The following is a 12364-nucleotide window of genomic DNA, read 5'->3' as shown; positions in this document are numbered from 1 at the left end:
GATTATGTTTGCTTTGTTTCCTTTGGGAAATCAGTTCTGTCAGTTTTTCTCTAACTTAACTTTCATCACAGAACTATCAAGAACTGCTTATGCTGAGGAAATCTGACGTGACAAAATAACATTCCCCATTGATTGCTGTCATAGAGTGGAAAAAACACGCCTACTCCATTCTGTAGCCATGATTCCCCTCCTTCTATCCTAGTTTCCTTTAAAAAAATAAAAAATAAAAAAGCCTTATCCTTGGAGAGGAGTCTTTTCTAGTTCAAGCTCTGTGCTTGGTACTGCAAAATGCTAAGAGCCCTCAACGTAGGTTGACCTCAGCATCACAGGCTGAGCTTGTAAGTCACGTAATGATGCTCTATTTTGGAAAAATCTCCTTTGCATATAGTATTGCATGTAGCATCCTATTGCACGTAGCACTGATGTAGTAAGATCATATGCTACTTCATCTGCTTCCCTCGTTTTAGCTGATGAAAGAACCATGCCAGGTGTTAACATGTGCCTTCTAGAAAGGTGCACTGGTTTGAAGCAGCTCTTGCACCTGAAACTTCATAATTGTCACTTGCCTTGTGGATTAGTGGCTGGCTCACTCTTCGTGATACATTTATCTGGCTTCTGAAAGAAGCTTAACCAGCCCCTTCCTCACAGCACGTTGTACATGCTGTTCTTTATGTATGTTCCCCAGGCATTCTGTCCCCGGTAGGATAATTGCTCTGGTTCTCCTAGAATGAACCAATATGTGCAGTTTGGCTCGGGATGCATGTCTCAAGGGCTAGGTCAAACGTGTGCCGTGTTAGATACAGATGCTTGTAGATGGGATTTTAATAGGGGAAAAAAAAAAATCCTTATTCTACCACCATGCATTCTTGGGGGGGGGGGGGAATAATTGGGCTTTATCTCTGCTCAGTAACAACTCATTCTTTTTTCTTTTTTCTTTTGGCTCGGTTTGCCTGACATGGCTTTTGTGGGGAAAGGACTAAACAGCTCAGTCAACATTTGCTAGTCAACTTTTTCAATAGTGAATCCCTCCCTGCAGGCACTTCATCTATTTTTCACAAACAAGCTTCATTAGCTGTTCCAATAGTATGAAAAATCAAGTTTTGTTTTGTTTTTAATCCAAGTATGTCCTTTCCTGTGTTCTAGCAAGCAGAACTGTTAGCAAAAAAATGTTTCAGATTTTTTCAGCGAGTGTTAAAATCTGAACTGAAAACTTGTTTTATTCAAGCCTTACCATATGCAGAAATACTTGTTTCCTTCTACTGGCTTAATTTGCTATCCTGTTGGTGGAAGTCACTATCATTTTGTCATTGTAGGCCTCAAAAAAAAAAAAGCTTGCTTGCTTGCTTGCTTGCTTAATTGCTAATTTTGCTTATTACCTTCACTGCATTACAACATTAAGGTCAGCATTAAGCGATGTCATCCAAGGAAAAAACTTACCTTTCCATAACCCGTTGTTACAGCCTATGATCCCAACTAAGAGCTGCACAAAAGCAAGCCTGCAGTGCACATCTGCCTATCAGTCTGACAGTTGGAAGGGTTTGTTACCTTTGGTGTATCCAATGCTGAGCTCTAGAATAGCTCTGGTGTTGCTGAAGCAGGGAGGAAAAGTTCAGGGAGGAACCTTCTGAATGCTTCTCAATTTTTTTTTTTTTTGCCCTGTCAAAGAAATCCTTAAAGCTGAAGATTAGGGAAATAGTTTCTATTCTGGGCTATGAGTAAAGTATGCTAAGGATCTTTTAGCAGAAATTTAGGATGATGCTACGGGGCATCTTCCAACCGCAGAAGTGGTGCTCCTTCCCTTTTTCTTTTTAGTCTCTGTTCCCCAAAGCCTAGGAATGGTAATTAAATCGTAGCTGCAGGAATATGACAGATATGGGCCTCTTGCCTACACCTTTTCATCACCACACCCGTCTCCCATCTGGTTTTGTTTGCCCTAAAGCTTAAGGGGTTTCAAGATCCTCCTCTTGCACTCGTCTTCTCACCGTGTGCCCATTTTAAATCTCTCCAGGTATTTTAGTGAATTAATTAATTGCCAGTTGCCAACCTCAACATAAGTGCATTCTGTAAGTCCTGACTTGCATCAGGCACTTCCTTAGCACAGCAGCGCTTCTGGGGGCTATTCCAAATCTAAACCCTTGTGTTGTCCAATAACTTTGCTTTCTAAACCACTCCATGTAACCCAGATGTTGGCTGTTTCAGCCGAAGCAGGAAGGACAAGGGTGGCATTAAGGACGTGGAAGGCAGTATTTAGGGAAATGCCCAACCACAAAATCTCCTGGGAATCTTTCAGGGTTTTCCCGATGTAGTGGGTGTCAACATTACTTTGAACTGCCATGTGGCAAAGTCCAATAAAAGCTAGTGGGATTTATATTAGCAGCTGGTAGTGCCAATATACCTGGCATGGTAGATTGTCCTCTCTAAGAAAGTCTTCTTGTAAATCAGGTGTGTGGAGCTTCCAATAGTCTTACAGGAATAGCCTTACCTGGAAGCAGAGCCTTTGAAACATGGTCACTACTGGAATCCCTGCACCCCGTGGGAACAAAATGCTCTATGATAATTGCTCATTATCTAATTACACAGGAACTTACAGCACCGGAGGGTGGACAACTGATTAAATTGTTACCAAGTTTTAAAATGGTATCAAAGAAATTAGAATATTGTGTCTGTTTGGCTCTTTTTTGGTACTGTCAGCTAAGTCGCATGCTCCTTGCGAGGTGATGAAGGCAGTTCAGTGGGAAGGTAGCTCTCCACATCTGGACGCTCTGAGTACTCTAGGGCTCTGAGTCCAGGCACACGCTTTTAGGAGAGCAGACTTTGCTTGCAGACACATAACCTGGATATTCCTTGTGACAAAGAGGCAACTCAAAGTTAAGGAGGATTCACTAATTCCAGGTTATCCAGGAAGGCAGCTGATGCTGGCCCCGTTTGCCTTCAGTGTGCTAAGGGTGATGTTTTATGTTCAACAGTTTGCTCGTACAGCATTTTAAAGAGAATATATCTGGAGCATGTATGCCTTGGTGTGAATGCAACATGCTGGGGAAAGGCCTTGGATCTATGCCGTTTTGGGGCATTCCGGTAATACTGAGGAGTAGTGCCGCCTGGGGAAAAACCCTAAGTATTTTCCCCTATCAGATAAGGTCCTCAGCTGTTGTGCCAGCAGTAGCAGGACCTCTGCAAAACTCTTCCACCTTGACAGCTGGACCCACCAGCGAGCAGCACCCTAGGCTCTAATTTTGTTTTCCAACATGATCATATAGCTGTTAACTAAATGTCTCTTACGCTTGAGCCGGCGTTCTCCAGCTTTCCCCACATCAATGGTGCCCAAGTGGATTTCTGCTGTAAAAGGTGGGTCTGAACTTGGGAGGTAGGTTGGTGCCTTACAAAACAGGCTGCTTTCTATTTCTGGAGGTTTTGTGAGGAGCGGAGGGGGTCGGAAGGAAATGACTCCTCTTTTTTTTTTTTCTCCTCCCTGCCCCCTTGCCTTGTAGCCCAGTTGTTGCTTTCAGGAATACGCGTGGCCTGTTTTCTTCAGGCTATTGGCTCATCTGGTAAAATAATTAGCTGTTAGGCAGACAGAGGGAAAGGATCACATCTGCACAAGACAGGAAGACTGGGACAGTAGAAAGAGGGGGGGGAAAAATCCCCGCCTGAATCACAGCTGCCCACCATGCAGAGTAACAGAGCTTGCCAAGAATATTCAAATTGATTTAGGGAGAAAAGCTGAGGAAACCGTTTAACCCCAGCCTGCTTGGATCTGTGACAGTACCGCTATGGACTGCTCCTGCTTTAGGCCAAAAGAAGGCTTTTTCAAGCCATGTGTTTCCCCAGCCATCCTTCCTCTCCCCCCGCTTTTACAACGGGAACGCAAAACAGGGCCGGATCGAGAGGCGGGAGGCCGGCTGCGCCAGAGCGGCTTTCCGCGACGGGAAAATAACCAAAGGTGGGAACACGTATTTCGTAGCGATGGGATTAGGTTGTAATTGGATCGTGTGATTAAAACCAAGAGCCAGGCAAATAATTTGGGACTAATTTAAGGCAACGGGAAGCTTCTCGCTGCCTGCAGCACACTCTGAGTTAGGACCTTGTTCGACAAACGTTGTCTGCGGCTGCGTGGTCTGCAAACAGCCTGTCCGCCTGTGCGACTCCAAAGTTACTTGCTGGAGAGTTTCTGAGAACACACATCCGCTGCCGCCTGTTCACGAGTGGTTGGGAGGGTTTGGCATTAAAACTATGGGTAGTAATTAGTTCAGCCGTGAGGGCCATACAACGAATCCCTTTGCCTAGCTAAATACATCTAATTTCTAGCATCTCTACGGGATATGCTTATTTAATGATTAAGAAAAGAGTTCCTTGGGAATGCGGTGCAATATTTGTTCTCAGAAGCTGTTTCTCCTTTCCGTGCGGGAGTCCCAGGTTCAGTCCCAGCTCCAACGGCAATCTCTCTGGAATAAAGCCACGCAAGGATACATGCAGAAATGCACAAAGCCACATCCAAATACAATAAAAGTGCTAGAACACAGGTGTTTCAGGATTTGGTTTCAGGCGCTGGGCTTCGGCTGCAATCGGGAGCCCTCGATGCCAGCCGAGCTGTGGGTAGGCTTCAAATACTAACACAGTCATAGATGCCTTCTAAAGGAATGGGCCTAAATACCCCCCAAAAGAGAGCCTTCTCTCCTGGCCGAGTGCTGCAGAAGCCACTGGGAGACACCAACCCCTCTGCTGCACAGAAACGCCTCTCCTGCCAGGAGCTGCTGCCTGTGCATCCTAGTGGGCAGGAGAGCCCTTGTCGCCCAGCGCTGGGCACCCAGCCGGCGTCGAGGGGCCGGGAACCGCCGCAGCGGTTCCCCCCGCCTTCCCTCCTTGCCAGGTGTTGGCAGCTGCTTGCCCACATCTGGCCAGTCCTTAGGGCTCCTCCAGGCACGAAGTCGGGGGGACCTGCGAGCCCTGACCCCAAACCCCGGCTGCCCATGCTTGCACACGCCAGGCGATGCCCGCCAACGTCACGGCAGAGATCCATGTGCACAACAGGCAGGACGAAGCCTGAAAAAAACCCTAGTAGTTACACTTTTACTGCCAGGAGCAACATTTTAATCGAAGCACTGGCTCCTGACGGAGGCTGTGTTCTGCAGCACTCCAACATCTTTGCTCCATCTGAATCATTGCAAATGCCTGTCTTTAATCTACTTTCAAGAATTGTTGGGGTTTGGACTTTTTTTTTTTTCCAAAGTACAAAAGAAAATGTTTCTGTGTATAAACTCACGGCAACAGCACTACGCAGAGACATAAACTAATGGAAGGTCCATATGTCGAGAGAGGATCATATGCAATGAGAACGGCCACGTTTTCTGTAAAACCTAACAGGACAGATAGGCAGCAGCTGTGGGTTACTCAAGAAGCAGCTAATTTAGCAGGCTGAATTCAAGGATATTTCCCAGATCTCCTGAACAATGAATAGCAGTGTTGTTTAAGATTCCCATTCTGCCTTACATCCTCCTTCGCCTGGAAGCAGGGGGAGGAAGCCTCGAGCTGCGCTTCGGGGGCAGAAGTACATGATTAGTGCCTAGCTATCCGAGCAAGCCCCAGGGGAGCAAGGGGGCCTGGGCTCGAAGGAAGGAAGGAAACTGTGGAGGATAAACAAAAAAGAGCCTCAGGAAAGCGGTCGAGATGGGCAAGACTCAGTGAAAAAAAAAAAAAAGCAAAATAAAAAAGGAAATGCTGAAGGGATCTGTTTGAGTTCTAGGTAATATTAGAAAAAAGCTCTCTGGATGAAAGACCTCTCCTGAAGCCGTGTTAGGCACCAAGCAGGTTCAGATTTCTGTATAGTTAGGGCTGTTCGAAGGCAAGGTATTCATCATTTTAAATACATAACCAGCGGATGTTTTTAAGGGATGCACCGGGGAGATGGGTGGCGGAGGGGGTGGATAGGGACTCATCCGGAGTCCAAATTTGCTGCAGGTTTCGCCCGCCGTGCAGACAGTCTGGGACCTTGCTACAGCGGCTCCCGGCAAAGCTGCCAAACGCAACGCCAAGCGGTTCCCCCCCACCCCGCCGCCGCTGCAAAAAACCTCTCCCTCGGCAAAGGAAGAGGTTACCTAAGCAAATAAGAGTTTGCAAAGGATTTGCAGCTTGGTAGTCATAACCGAAAAGGCAATCGTTGCCGCAAGACGGGTTGCCCTTATCTGCTTCCCCCATGGTGACAGGATTTCCTCTGTCTGTACCGGGGAGATCGCCGGAAGGTCTACCTGCCTATAAAAGAAAAGCACCCGCTTTCCACGCCAACCCAACGAGCTTACACATGTAAAGCACCCGGAAAATCCGCCTTCTCCCTGTCGCACTGACGGAAACCGGGAGCGAAGGGCCGAAGGCGGCTGGGCGCTCCTGGGGTGCTGCGGAGCAGAGGCTCGCGCTTCGCTGGTGGAGCCATTCCCGCAAGCCTGGCTTTAGAAAGCCATAGCTTTGGGGCTACCTGACACATATATGAAAACAGCCGTGTTTCCTTCTTATAACTTACTGAGCTGACCCTTCCTGTGTAGCAGTGCCACACAAATACCCCCCCTGCTCTGGTATCCGAAGGGGGTTCCTGGTGCAGCTCCTTCCCTTGTGCGAGGGCAAAAGCCCCCTCACCCAGCTAGAGCAGCCTGAATTTAGCCAGGAGGCCATAGGAAACAGCTGTGGCCTTCAGCCTGGCTTCTCCTCTTATTGTTTATGCATGTCTCAGCTGACACCGGCCACAGGGAGCAGGTTGGGACTCTGTGCCCCAGGAGGCTCCTTAGAAGCTGGTGGAGCTCAGCCAGTGCCGGTGGCTGGGCAAGAGGGTTTTACTGCATCCACTTTCCAGGTGGTGACGGAGATAAAGTCCTGGCTTCGTTAGCTAATAGCACAGACTGGACCTTTCACCCCAGATTTTTGTCTGTTTCCTTGCCAAAATGTGGGTGTAATTGCTCAGGTGTAGCATGAAGCTGTGAAGACTCTCAGTGGCTACAGCGTAGCGGGAGGACAGCCCAATGTCAGCACGGAGAAACCCTTTCAAGAGCAGCTAACCGACAACCTGACTCGGCTGAACGGGGACCGTCCTCTGCTGCGAGCACGGCTGAGACTCCCGCGGGATGAGTCAGCTCCTTGGAGTTTGCGTGGGAGGCAAAGACGGGGCTGGGGGTGGCTTCAAAGTGTTTAAACAGCCTTTGCCATTCAGGCCCAGTTTCTCAGCGGAATAAGGAAACGGAGAGATTCACCCCGTCCAGATTTAGCTCCATGGCTTAGGTCAGCCTTGAGGAAATTGCCGGCCAAGAGCTGCGGCCGCTTTGCGGGCCGTCAACACGCCTCTGGGCTCTGGCACGTGGTCCTTCCACCACTGGGCTGCACCCATGGGGGAAGCGGGAGGCTGCGAGCTGAGCTACCTGGGCAAAGAGGCAGCCGTGCCGCTGGAAGTTCAGCCTGGTCCTCCTAGAGTGCAGCTGGAGCCTGGTCAGTCCCAAAGAGGATTTACTGCTCCCCCTTCCTTTTAAGGGGATTAATGTGGGTTAGCTCCAACTTAACCCCACCAGCATTAGCCAAATCAACACAAAGTTCTCTGCTCCTGGCAGTGGTGGTGTTTTTAAGCCGTCATGATGAATTTTTAATAGTCTTTATGTGCAAAAGCAGCTTTGCAAAATCTCAGGCTCCCAGTTTCCAACTTAGATGACTTGGCATGTGAAGAATGCGACGAATATTTCAACCTGTAGCCCTGGCTGGTGAGGGCTGCCCAGAAACCATGCAAAAACCCCAGCCCGGAGGAGCAGCTGAGCTTGGGAGGCTACCTCGGTCTTCAGCGCCCAGCAGAAGCCATCCCGAACCCACCACACTTTAGCTGCTCCTAATTAACCTCAGGCTTCATATGGTGGAGCTGCACGCAGGTGGAGCTGTGGGTTATTTGATAGATGACTAAGATCATCCTGCCGGCCATATTTCACCGGCATGGGAGGAACTGCTGAAGGCTGGTATTTACCATGGGGACTGGGGTCCCCATCCCAGTAGGCAATGTGCAACCACGTGGATCTTGGCCTGGAAGCTCATAGAGTCAAACCGGATGAGACAAAAGGGTCAGAAAGGAAGGGACCTCTCTTTTGCCCTCATTGTACACATTTAGCCCACAGCAAAATCAAGGCAAATAGACTTAGCTCTATTGGCTGTAAAAGGGCACCCGGTTCAGGAACCATCACAAGAAAACCTCCACCATCCGCCTGAGCACACAAGGAAAGATGCTGGAACCCAGCCAGGGCGACGTGGCTTTCATCTCCTACATGAAAGGGGGCTCCCTTTGACATTTTGAGGCCCACTTCTTTTTAAGAGCTGTTACGCAAACGACGGCTCACACGAGTTTGAACACTACATAAGACCGAAACTCCCAAAGCAGGCAACATTTTCGTAAGTTGGACTCAGTTCTGCAAAGAAACGCAGGAAGGGTCCCGTTGACTGCAGCTGAACAGCTCCAAAAGGAATCAGTTTGCAGCCCTCAGCCGCAGGGAACCACATCTGAAAGGCATTTATTCCTAGTATCAGGGTCCCCTGAACCATGGTTTTCGTTGATACTAGTATGAAAAGATGCACATTTCTTCTGAAATCAGGGTTGCTTTCTACCTCAGTTTGGCTTTCGGGAAATCCCGTGTGTAAATACTGGCAATTTTGTGCTGTTTAATTTGTGAGGCCAAAGCCAATCAGACCTTCTGTAGCCAGTGGCTATCGTCACAGGCGATCATATTTAGGAGGCTCCAGAAGCTGATGTGTCATTAGCCGGACGTGTTAATTTATGGAGTCTGGCCTGCATACAGTCAGTGGGACTGTTCCCTTCGGGTTGTTATTATTAGCACGACTCAGACATTTTAAGCCTTTTGGAGCCCGGGAATCTTTCTCATTGTGCTTGCTTGCCTAAGGAAAGCCTAAGGAAATCTCTTGGAATCGTTGGCTTTCCAATGACAGTAATTTAATTTCATAGCTGGAAAGATGCTCCTATTAACGAGAGAGCGGGGGGTAAGGGGGGGGGTGAAAGCAGAAGTCAATCTGGCAACAGAAGAAGCAACTCATCCGCCTACAGCCCTTCAGAGACAGCTAACGCTCTCGGCCGCACTCACAAATTGCGAAGCAGCCCCTTCAGCAGCTCGAGCCGGACTGAGAAAGCAAACAGATGGGGCATTACCCCACACATTTCTTTGCCCTCACTGGGAAAAGCACGTCGCTTCCCTCCTAGATATCCCTGGCACGTGTTGAGACGAGTATCCCACAAGCGATGGAAATAGCGCAGCTCGGTTCCCAGAGGACGTGGCTCAGCTCGCCGGCTCTTCGAAGGGAGCGGTATGGCGTAGAAGGGAAGGGGCAGAGGGGGATCCTCAGCGAGTGGGACGGCGGGACGGACGGACGGATTGCCGAGCGCCCGGAGGTCAGCGCGAAACCTGCCGAACGACCGAATCGGGAGTCTCGAGACGTGTCTTCTCAAGCAGCAGACCTCGCAGCGGTGTTGCTCGTGACCAAGACTAAAACGTTGGCTCTCAACTACATTGGGATGGCAACTCAGGCTGCAGGATTTATTTCAGTATCTCTCTCTTTCTAGGGAAGGGGTGACTACGTGGAAGAGCTTTGTGCAGAGCTAAAATAAACACCGAGAGGCATTTTGGTATTGTTCAACGTATTACTGGGCCCTTAGAAAAATAGCTGACTGTAATTAGTCTCCTAACGCTGCACCTGGGAGGTGTTTACATGTTACCAAAGCCAGCAGGAACTTTACTGTTGACCTCAGTGGGGTGAATATTTTACACCAAAGGATCGAGGAAATCTTATGAGTTCCAGGAAGAGCTGAAGACATTCAACACCTCTCAAAACAGAGCCATTTTTACTTTACAGAACCTAAATACAGATGTTAGGCCTTCAGCTTAGGCACCCAGAGTGAAAAATGCTCATCCTGGTCTGTACGCACAGCTACAGCATGACTGTCTTTCTTTGAAATCGTTTGAGTCCCAGAAAGCAGCTTGCACAAATGCCATTCAATGTCCGCAATCCCAAACAATACCCAAAACAATAAATCGGCTTTCTTTTCACTACCCGCTTCATACCCGCAACCTGTTTTGTGTCCTTCGACACCGGAAAGGCTTCAGAAAAAAACTGTACGAGGGGACCGCGCCACCATCCCGACAATAAGAGAGTTAAGACTAAAGGATCCGTAAAAAGGGATGAAAAGCACTCGCCAAGGGGAGGATCGGGAGGCGAAGCCGCTAGCGTTTGTGCAACGGCTGCTTTGCGGCCACAGCGCGCGACCCCCCCCCCCCCCCCCGTCACGCTTGCGTGGCTATCTGTATAAAAACCAGGCGGGGGGGAAGCCTCAAACGCTCAGTTCGGCACTAGAGAAAGCCCCAGAGAAGACGCACGAAGGGTTGTTGCAGTATTTCGAAGCAATCAGTCAATGGTGTTACAAATAAAAATTTGTCAGGCTTAATGAATGAACTCACACTGCTGTTGCATTCGGTTGGATTTTGTTGTTGTTGTTAAGAGGTGCATAAACTTGCCTGTTTGAGGACTAACTCAGCGACAAGCCATCTGATGCGGGGAAGATGTTTCCTCCGCTGGCAGACGATGCCAATGCACCGTTCCTGCGCTCGCTGCCTTTGGAGGCTACTGCTCGCTCGCCTTTGGCAGCCTGCCCGTTCCTGTGGCTGGCCCACGAATATATATTTTTTTCCCCGCTTGACAGGTTGATCTGCAGCATGGTGCAAACGCTCCTCTCCAAAGTGCACTGCCCTCCCGGTGGGAAGACACGACCATTGCTTTGAACATCGAGCCCCATACCGATGCATCACCGGGGGTCTGGGAGTGTCCTTCCAGGTAGCCTCCAAAAAAAAAAGCAGCTTGCGTTGCTCCTTATATTTCCTATCATCTGGGATGAACTGGATATCCTGCACCCACATTCAGTCCTAACTTCCATTCTGGCTTTTTTAGCTATGCAGAATTTTCTGAAACAAATTCATAACTCCTGAGTTTTGCAGTGCTCAGACACGCTTTTCAGCATCTTGGACAACACCAGCAGAGCGCTGCTTCTTTTGGCTGCGCACATAAAAATGCTCTTTTACATTTTGGCCAGAACTTTTGCAGAATGTGGTCGCAAGTTGCACTTTCCAACTTGGCTTTTATCACTGTTGTCAGGAAGTTGTAAAGAGTAAGCACTTTTAAAGTGAGATCACTTGAGTTCAGTAGTTCTGGAACCGGGCTTTTACGGCTGGAAATGGCCCTCAAGGGCACAAGGAATGTTAATACTTCACATTTCAGGAGCGCCTGAGCTTTGAGTTGCTGAATCAGGTTGGAGCTGGACATAATCCGGCCGTGGGGAGGCTCCGCTTAGACGACAGCGCACGTTTGGGAAACTCCGACTTGCCAGCGCGAGATCAAGGCTCTCACGGTTTGCACTGAAAAAGTTCCTCTTTTCCGAAACCTGCACTCCCCCGTGGCGACCGTGAGCAGTTGATGAGCTAGTGTGACCACAGCACCGACGCAGAGAACCTGCGTGTGAAAAATCACCAACAAAAATTGCTCGCTTAAAGTGGTACGCCTGATCCCAGCTCGCCAGTTCCCTTAAAACACGTCGGCCAATTCTGCGGCTCATCAGGACATAACCCTAGAAAACGCAGGAAAAGGCACGGCAGCTCCTCATGCATGCTTCACAGAAATAAGAATGACTGATAAGAACTAAGCTTAAGGCTGCGTATGACCCGGTACTTAAAAGCGGGGAACGACATGAGTGGCACGGGCCGGTTGCACACGATCGCCAGGGAAGCGACTAAAAATATTTGGCGAGATTTAAGCACACCGCCCCCAAAATACGCACACATTTTCCACCATTGAAATATCTCGTCTCTGGGTGGGAGCCAAGCGCTCTCCTATTTATTTCCACTTGTGCCACCACGATGCTGAGGAATTCGAGCTCCTAATTCAAGACGGTCCGAAAAAGCCAGCGGGGCCGAGCGTCCTGGGCGCGGACAAGGCGCTAGGAGGACGGGACAAGGCGCTAGGAGGACGGGAGCTCATCCAGCGTCGCGCGCTGAGGACAGGCGAGCGGTTCCCGCCCTGAGTGCTGCGGCTTGTGACTTGGGAAGAAGGCTGCATGGGGGCCGGCGAAGCCGCCCGCTTTTGCCTGTGATGATAAGCAACAACGCCTCCTTTCCAGCCGTCCTCACGGCCACCTCCAATTTGCACGTCTAAGCGGGGTTAGCAGGGAGTCACGGTTCCTTGCGGATGGGGAGGATGCGTTGGCCCGTCATAAATTTCTATGACACGAATATAAACCTCTTGCTCTTCATACAAATCTATAGAAATAAACAGAAACGCAAGCAAGCCGGGGCTCGGG

This window comes from Apteryx rowi, unplaced genomic scaffold (assembly GCF_003343035.1).
Source record: "Apteryx rowi isolate R43461 unplaced genomic scaffold, aptRow1 scaffold_53, whole genome shotgun sequence".
Lineage (NCBI taxonomy): Eukaryota > Metazoa > Chordata > Aves > Apterygiformes > Apterygidae > Apteryx > Apteryx rowi.
Note: the sequence above shows the minus strand (reverse complement) of the source record.